Below are 10074 nucleotides of genomic sequence, written 5' to 3' on the forward strand. Positions count from 1 at the left end.
AAATAAGTGATTTAAAATGTTACTAATAATTATAATTTGTAATTAGTTGTGTAGCATAATGGTACGGATTTCGATGTAAAACACCCTTAAGAGGAAATTATAAATTTGAAAACATTGTAAATTGATAGTACAAGTACTGTAAAAAAGATGAAAGAACATGTGGGAAAATCTTAAGGTATTATAAAGTGTCTTTTTATGTCTTGTAAGCATTTTCTACTATAAAGTTGTTTTGTGTAAATTCAATATGAATTTGTTTTGTAGCACTGAAGAGGGGCAGGAAAAATAAAACTTGCCCGAAATGCATATGTGAAAAACAATAAAGGAGATTTTTAACCTGTAAAGCTGTGAGAAAGTCTACCGAAATTTTGTTCGGATTGAAGAGACATTTACCTATATAATACGTAATACAGCTACCATTTGAAATTCAACAATGGATATTATGTGTTTTTTCACCTGTAGCCTGGAAGATTTCTAGTTTGTTTTCAAGATTGTAGTACTACTTTTGCTCTCTAGTATTCTTGATTTGCTTTAATAGGAACATCATAGCCCAATAATTCGGCAATTCTTTTGTCTTTAATAATCAGGTTATAAAGAAAAATTTCATACTTGCAGACTTCGTACTCGTTCGTATCCTTGCCCAATTTGTACAACCTGGCGTTATGCAGTTATTGAAGCTACTGGGCATGGTTAAAAATTAAGACAGCATAAGCACAATTATTCCAGATATTACAGGTAAAGAATTTTGAGAGTCCTACAACAAATAAGCTACGTATTGATTATTGACCATTTGTGACATGCCATAATGAGGAAAAATTTTAAAAAAAACTAGGTAATAAGTAGGTTTAATAAGTAGGTTTAAAATTAATAAATACAAATGTATTCTGACAGTTTGAGTTATGCTTTCTACTTACAAAATTTTCTCAACCTTAACACAAAATAAGAAAAAAGTGAATTTTTAAGAAATTTGCGAGATTTCCCAGGATAAGAAAAATTTCTCAGGTTAAAAAAACAATCAGGATCCCGGAGCCTCGTTTGAGAAACCCTACTGGAGAGTTAAGATTCTTAAAGCTATATATGAATTTGGAAATGAATCTTTAATTTTATGTATCACACAAACATTGCATTGGAATTGTATATGATGAATTTTCACAGCAAATCTTGCAAGATATTTTAATTTCATTAAACAAATTGCTTCCATTCATATCTCAATGTTCTTCCTTTCTTAAAATAATATCTAAATCCATGTACAGTAGAATCTCATTTTAATGGATTGCTTGGGGCACCGAAATCATCTGTTGTTCCAAAAATCAACTGATTTCTTGCACTCCCAGGAAAATATTCGTTGTTTGAAAAAATTTTTGTTTTTTAAATCACACAAAAAAAACAGGTTCAAGGTACATGTTAAAAAAGAAAACTAAATCCTGTTGGAAAGATCACCATAAGATAACAAGAATTGAATAGGCAGAGACAAAGATGAGTTGGACAACTGAGTGATGAGAAATTGATTTCAGTGATGGAAAAAAAAAATCTATGGGGCACGAAAATGGAAGATAGTTTCAAACAGTTGGTGAGTTGAAATTAGTTATCACAAGATAGTGGAAGAAAATCAGTGTTAAAGAACTGTAACATTTGATTATTTCAGTGCCAAAATGTAAAGTGTATTTGGCCACTGGTGGGCTTAATTTGTATCACTATGGAGCCTTTTGGGACACCCTTTTTTAAACAGTAAAAATTTCATTATAAATAATGTAATACTAGAACATTGCATGACTTTGTTGTTTTGTGATAGAATTGAAGACAGAGCCAGAAAGAAAGAAGCAACTCTTACACTTGCCATCATAAAGGACGTTATCCTTGTACTTATGTATGTGGCTAGAGAATTTGACACAAGGGGCAAATTTAAATATGACACTTTTCAGATAAGCCTTTCATACCATTTGATAGTGAATTTATTAATTCTAATACAACTGGTGGGTTGCCAGATTACAAACAATCTAGCCAAATTCTATTCAATGGTTATACATGGGTAAACTAATTGTTATATGTAACAATTTTAGAATTTTGATGCTCCATTATCTTGATGCCTCAAACAATAAATAATTTATTTACTAAAAATATAATAATTGTATAATAAATGAAATGTTCTTTTCCAAAAGATTCATTCTTAGTTTTACTATTGTTCCTGATGGTATTTTTGTACATATAATAATTAAAATGATGATAAATTAATAAAGATAGCATTTCTAAACAAAACCTTATAAAAATAAAATCTTATTCATTTATTTATTATTTTAATTAATCTGTCTGATGAATGACTTTCAGTTATCATTTTTTTATTCAAATAAAATTCTTAGTTTAAACTATTTTTTGTTATTAATGATAGTGTTTTTTCAGTTTAAATAATTTAACTGAAAATTAACAGAATTAAATTAATAAATAATTTTAGTGAATATTATTATTAACAAATTAATGGCAGTTTTTTCAATAATTAATGTTTCATTTTAATAACTTCTGATTTTACTAATGATTATTCTTTAATGAAAACAAGAGATACAAAGAAAAATTAAACAAATGAGTTAGATTCTCTTGTTTCTTTTAATAAAGAGAAGACTATTAATAGCATTAAAAAGAAGATTTAACATTTAGATAATTGTAATAATATTTTTGAGAATACAAATATCATAATATAATATGACATAACCTATCTATAATTTATTTTCTAGTGACTGAATTACAACTATATTTAATAAATAGAATCATTGGTTATTAGTTAAATACAGTAATACCCCGAACTTACGCGATAGGTGGGACCGAGTGATAACCGCGTAAGTCGAATTCGCGTAAGGCGGGGTATAATTTCGCAATTTGTATAAAATCCAAGTCGGATGTATGTAAGCTAATAAATGTTCTCGTTAATCTTATCACGTATTTTGATTCATTCACGGTTACAAGAAATCATCACATAGAATTTCTCAAGTCTCCGTAGATGTAACAAACACAGAAATAAATAACACAAAATAAATTGTAGCTATGTGTTGATTTCGTGCAACACATCCGAACATGTAAGCTGAACAATAGTGTGGGGAGAGTGAGTAATCAAGAGTAGCGTGGCATTCAAACAAAAGATGAATCGATGAGATTTGAAAATCGCGTAACTCCGGGTTCGTGTAAGTCGGGGTAGCGTAAGTTGAGGTATTACTGTATATTGAAAACTATTTAAATTATCAGTCTAAACACCATAAATCTGATTTATTTCTGTATGTGAAATTCAGGGTTTTCATTTTCATATAAAATGTTTTGGGGGAAAAACATATCTGAAAGAAAACAGTTTATTTTAATTTAATATTAGTGACTATTATTTATTGTGAAACGTGCTTCTTTCTACAAATATAAATATATATTTACTTTATGAAACAAATAAATTATATGAAATATATGAATGTAAGAATGTAATATTTGATAAATAATAAAATAAACAGAACAATGTTGAAATATTTTTTAAAATATTATGTAATTAAAAAATATTTAAATGAATTTTATTTGTTTTCATGTTAACCAAAGAAGATTTTTAATTAAAAAATTAAAATATTTGCATATTTCTTAAAATTTAACATATTTTTAACATTGTATTGATTAATTCTTGTTATTTGATGCAGTACATGTACTTAATAGTAACTCAGTTTTGGTTTTAGTAAAAATTTCATTGGTAGAAAAATTTTAAACTAATGATGCCAAGTCTATGAGAAAGGTGAACTTAGTTTCAAGAATGAATATTATAAAACTAAATTAATTTTAAATGAAATAAGAATTGGCTGTGTGTGTTCTGTTTGTAATACAATGTATTCTGAAAATGTAAAAAAATTTAGGAAAGTTATACTAGATATTCTATTTGCTAAGGTGTGTTATCTTCATTTTTTTCTATATTAGCTATCAAGTATAATAATCTCTATGGCTTTTTTTTAAAATAATTCTTCTATACTTCGTATATAAATTTAATTTTCATTCAAAAATTATTCATTTGTTTAATTATTCTTATTCAATGCACTACTACCTTAACATTTCCAATTATTTAATGATTCAACAATTGCTCGAGGCATTATTTTTCTATTATTAATACTTAAAAACTCTTTACTGACGGTTCCTTTAATTATTAATCTCTTCAAAGATATAAGAAATTCTTTAAAAATAAAAAGTAAAAGAATAATAAAAAAAAATCCAAGTAGAATTATTTCCGGATTATAATGCAATTTATAAGANATCTTGAAATCAAATGATATAATTATTTTTCATTTTTTAAAATAATTCTTTCATACTAATTATTTTTATATTAAATAAGAAACTCAACATCATCTTAACATGGGGGTGAAATTAACACTAAATCCAGAACCTGTTACCGGTGTAAATCATGAGAAAAAAGTTATTTTAGAAAGTTTGAAAACATTTGTGAAGAAAAGTTTTCTCACGATTTACACTGGTAACAGGTTCTGGATTTAGTGTTATTTTTATATTGCTGAAAGAAACATTAATTATAACTAATTATTAATTAATTATATATTTTTGTTTAGTTTTGTTTTTAAAAATGTTTTCCAAATAATAATTTTAATGGTTAAATATTGTAGATTGAATCTTCTGCATACTACTATAATAAAAATTAGAATTAACAGGAATACTTAAGATTCTAATTTTAATTTTTTAGCAAGGATGAACTAATTGTTGTAGTTAATTTGTTGAATTAATTAATTGATCTTTAATAATGAATGAAGTTGAAGGAATGCTAGTGCAAGTTTTAGTACTTACAAGGAGAGCCTACGGCTTTGGGATAACGGATTTTGACAATCTTTGGTGTAGAAGTAGTACACCATGTGAGTGTACTACGTGTAAAATACTAAAGTGCAATACTCAAATATAATCAAGAAAATCGAACTTAAAGTTTTTTAGCACTTTATATATAAATTATACGTACTTCTATTTGAGCGTCCTGTGGCAGAGTGGTAACGAGTCCGATTCATAAGCTTGAGTTCTCGGGTTCGATTCTCGCGTATAATTTTTTTTAAATTCATAAATACTTATAATGTATTTATTTATTTACTCATTCATTTCTTATTATTTATTTATTTTAATTTATTATATAACTTAAGCCCATAACCCGAGAAAACTCGGGCAAGTTACATAGCGTTACATAAAACGCGGTCCTTAAATGTTTTTTTTTTTTTTGAATTTTTGGAATGTTTTTTGTCTCCAAATTTTTTCAAAATTTTTTTCCTGCGCTAAAAAAATTTATCGCGATTTTAATGAGCCTTTGAAAAGGCTCGATTAAGGCTTAATTGTTTTTTAATGGGATTTTTTATCAAATTAATTCATCGTTCTAAAGTTCTAGCGCACGGATTTTCTTTCCTTAAAGTTATTTAAAGCTAGTTTCTGATGTCAAAAACGACCTCCGATAGTTTTTTAATTTTTTTAATTAATATATTTTATTATATATAAATTTAATTAATTAGATGGGGTCGGAAATCGCAATTAAAATTTCAATTTTTTAAAAATATTTAAAAATATAGGCCTAGCTAGTAGTCACCCTACTTTAAACCCTTGTCATCCCGAGACGTCTATGAGAATGTCCCGGGAAATCCAACTCCAGCTGTGTTCAAGGTCATCCAGATGTGTAAACAATGACTCATCGGTGTTAAATTTCACAGAAAGGCGAGACAAAGGAAAATAAAATTTGAAGATTTTTCTTCAAAATTAACGCATTTCTTTCGTTTTTTTTCAGTTTTTAAGTATTTTTTACGTTTAAATAAATTAATCTCAAAAATGTCTATGTCCTTAAGGAGTTAAACAAGTTCTCGTTTAAACATACCTTGCAATTGTAAAAAAGCAGCATTTATTTGTTGTTCTTGGTGTAGACAGAATTTTTGTTTTGAATGTTTTTATCATAAGTATCATTCACGATCATGTACATCTGACAATGCTATGTAATTATATAATATTGCTTCAATAAATTATATTCGTTTTTCTTGGTTATATTTGAGTTTTGCACTTTAGTATTTTACTTCACTATGCTGCTTTGATACATCACTGTATAAAGAGTTATCATCAACAGTTTTTTCGTCACAACATGAAGAACTTGCTTCTCTTGACGACATTTTTTAATTATAAAATAATTTTTCAAAATAAGTTTTACTACACAAATACGTCTATTCGTGTCGAAATTTAGAAACGAACTGTTAAAGAGTGAGTGAAAAAGAACTCTGATAGAAAAACGCTCCTAGTGAGAATTAGATCGGTCACCGTTAGTGATAACAATTAGATGGGAAAGTTGACACATAGGTGTCAAGAATGCGCCGTTATTGTCAACAAAAGTATAAAAATATTAGACTTGGAATAGTAGAAATTAAATTAAAATAAATAAATAATAAGAAATGAATGAGTAAATAAATAAATACATTATAAGTATTTATAAATTTAAAAAAAAAATTATACGCGAGAATCGAACCCGAGAACTCAAGTTTATGAATCGGACTCGTTACCACTCTGCCGCAGTACGCTCAAATAGAAATACGTATAATTTATATATAAAGTGCTAACAAAAGTTTAAGTTCGATTTTCTTGATTATATTTGAGTATTGCACTTTAGTATTTTACACGTAGTACACTCACATGGTGTACTACCTCTAAACCAAAGATCATCAAAATCCGTTACCCCAAAGCCGTAGGCTCTCCTTGTTAGTATAAAAAATTATAATACCTTAACCAATTAATAGAAAAATTTCAGAAAACTGAATGTGAAAGTATTTAAATGAAATGAAATCAATTACTAATAGAAAAAATCTTCAGGAGTAAATACAATAAATAGTTTTTCCATTATTAATTATCTTCCTATCTGTCAACTCAAGAAGAGAAATATGTGTGTGCAAGCCTATTTTGCTTGTAATTCTATTTTGTAATAATTACAGACAAATATTACTACAAATTTATCTTTTCTTATTTCTCAGTATAAAGTATTTTTATTACTCTAACATTTTTTTTATTCTTTTGTATAAAGTCATGCATACAGGGAAGATTTTGAGAGCTTAATTCTTTTCATTTAGGAAGAGGAACCTCATATTTAGATCAGGGTAATTCTCTTGAGTCTATAGGTCCTGAGTGGTGTACTATTGCCAGAATATAGCTTTACCACTTCTGAATCTTGAGAATGAAAAACCCTTTGAACAGAGTAGGATACAGACATTGCTATTGTTATGAACTAGATATAACTCCACATCAAAAAGATTCTAAATAAAGAGGCAGCTTAAGTTAACTGGATTGAAATTGCATCTTGCCACTTGTTATGATTTTATTGATGGTTTCTTGGCTGAGTAAAGAGCATGGGGAATAGCAATGTTTGACAATACTCCCAAATTTTCTGACGTATCAACAGTGCTCTTTGGGTCTTCTTCTGGTTTTTTAGCATGTTGCTGGTAATGTGGAGATCTATTTCTGCTCTTGCTCTTTACTTGAGATTGTGATGGCCAGTTTGCTTGCTAAGCATTTCAATCTTGACTTACAGCTCACACAGATGTGCATGTGAAACTTGTGCAGGGGTTGTTTGTGCTGCATTTAACTCTGATATAGTTACTTAGGTTACTTAGTCTACCTTGTTGCCCATTCTTGCCAGTGTGTCTGAGTATCTTCTGAAATAGTAAATATTGTATGAGTTTGCATCTTTGTAGCCATAGGGTTTTTAGGAAATCTTCTAACTTATTGTTAGTCAATTGCCTCATCTTCCTCAGCAAGAGTGGTCTGTCATCTCCTAAAGTTATCTCTGATAACAAGCTTTTGTTTCTTTGTTTGGAATTCAGAAATTTGGTTAAGAGTTTATATTTTAATGTTCTTTATCTGTTATTGAACGACAAATGGACAATATCACTAACATTATTTAAAATGTCCAAATTTAAAGCTGATAGTACTGAGTAAAAATGGGTTATGTCTTTTATTATACAGATATAAATTGTGCTCTGATGTTGGCAAACTAAAGTTGGGGAGTTGTTTGAAAAGGGTGCTATTGTGTTCTATTATAGTCACCTTCTGCCATTGTTAGCCTGACTGATTAGGGTGGAAATAAAAAGTGTCAGGCCTACTTGTGGATTATGGAAATCTTTCATCAGAAGTAAGTTCCTTGCTAATCATGATCTAACAATGTCGTCTTTGTTTGATGTGTGGCTCACCACTCTGATGGATTATTGGGGTTTCAGACAAATTGTGTTTATTGACAATGGAGGCAAGACATATCAATCCAACTAAATCCACATGCATCCATCAGTTTTAGAATATGTCTTGACATGTGAAACACAACTAATACTAACAAAAGCTGTTTATTTGTATCCAATATTTACACACTAGCTCTCATTACAGTCATGTACAAGCATATGATAGTGGGTATGAACAAAAGGATGAGAGTTCTTATATGTCTCTCTGATCATTCTACTTGAGTTGGCACCAAGATTCTTTTAGTGGCTCCATATTGTCACCGTAATACTACTTCACTTATTTTCTTTTATGCTATCTTGAAAAAATTTTTTTAAACTAATATTATGCTGACTAAACAAAAGAAAAATTTTATCAATTTTTGTCAAGAGCTCAACATAAACGTGTAATAATTTTCCAAAGATTTTTTTTAGAAATAATATATTACAGATTTACATATTAAATGCAGAAAATTTAATTTTAAAATGTAAATTTACATCATATGTTTATAAATCATGTAATGTATTTTTTTTTTAGTTTGTCATTATAAAAAGAAGCTTTGAAAAGTTAAAAAAAATGAGATTTTCATATTTGAATACAAAAAAATCTAATGATAGAAACTTCAGTTTTTCATTTTCTAGGATATTCAATAGAATATAAGACTGAAGCTACAGAAAAGTATACAGTACACCCCTCCTATAATACGGTAGATATGATCTGTTTTACATAAATTTTGTGTTTTACAATCACTTAAATACATGAGCCAATCACAGCTCGGCACGTGTGCAGTTTATGGACTACGGCTGTTTGAAAGGTTTTCTTCCATAAAATTAATCAATTCTAGACTAATTTGACTCAACATTTCCAAAACATGTATAATTTTTTGGGAATAATCCATATAAACTATGTTATAAACAAAAAATTGTAGAATTACTTACTGAGTGTGCACTGTTCAACGACGCCATTGCTTAAGCTTGTTTTCATTGTGGAGCAGCACATTGAATGGCTGGCGTGTGTTTCCTGATCAGAGAATTTTTCGCATAAAAATAACTTAACTTTGAAGACATCATTAATTTAATATAAATATAATTTTTATGGCCATTAAATANTTGCAGAATGGATCCAATGGCAAGTTTTGATGCGTTGACCATCAAGGAAAGTTTGCTATTACTCGGTTGAAATGCGAGCGTGGCTGCTTTTTCCAAGTCGGATTTGCACTTGTTGAATACGGTTGTCATCTCTTCGGTCCACTGGATAGTGCATTTGTCGTTTTTTCTGCTACCCTTCAAAATATCGTACAGAGGTGCTTGGATAGCTGCAGCATTTGGGAGAGAGTGATGGTAAAAATTTAACATTGCTACGAAATGCAGTAGTTCGGCAATTATTTGTGGCTGTGGAAAATTTAATGGTTTGAACTTTCTCAGATGAAGGTTGTATGCCAGCAGGAGTGATTAGGCATCCGAGAAAAGGTACTGAGGTCTGACCAAGGACGCATTGCTGGTTTCTTACACGTACAGTACATTTTATTTCATATATTACACCTGTTTGGCTTAGTATTTCGTTATTTTTGAACTTATTGGTGTTGATATTGTTTTAAAAAATTTTCTGAATATTTTATTTACTAAATATTTAATGAATGAATTATTAACAGATAAGTATATTCTTTAGTATTGATTTCCATGAGAATAATCAAATCTAAAGATTAAATTAAAAGATATAAGATTTCATTAAATATAGGAATGAAAAAGTAATCGATTCATTATTGTAAGTTGAATTATATTAAAATTGATTTGCATATTAATAGTGTGTCATTTTGAAGACTGTTCAATTACATTTATTGTTTCCTGTATTTAA

The sequence above is a fragment of the Centruroides sculpturatus genome, unplaced genomic scaffold (assembly GCF_000671375.1).
Source record: "Centruroides sculpturatus isolate CEXI.00-Female unplaced genomic scaffold, Cexi_2.0 scaffold884, whole genome shotgun sequence".
In the NCBI taxonomy this organism is placed as follows: domain Eukaryota; kingdom Metazoa; phylum Arthropoda; class Arachnida; order Scorpiones; family Buthidae; genus Centruroides; species Centruroides sculpturatus.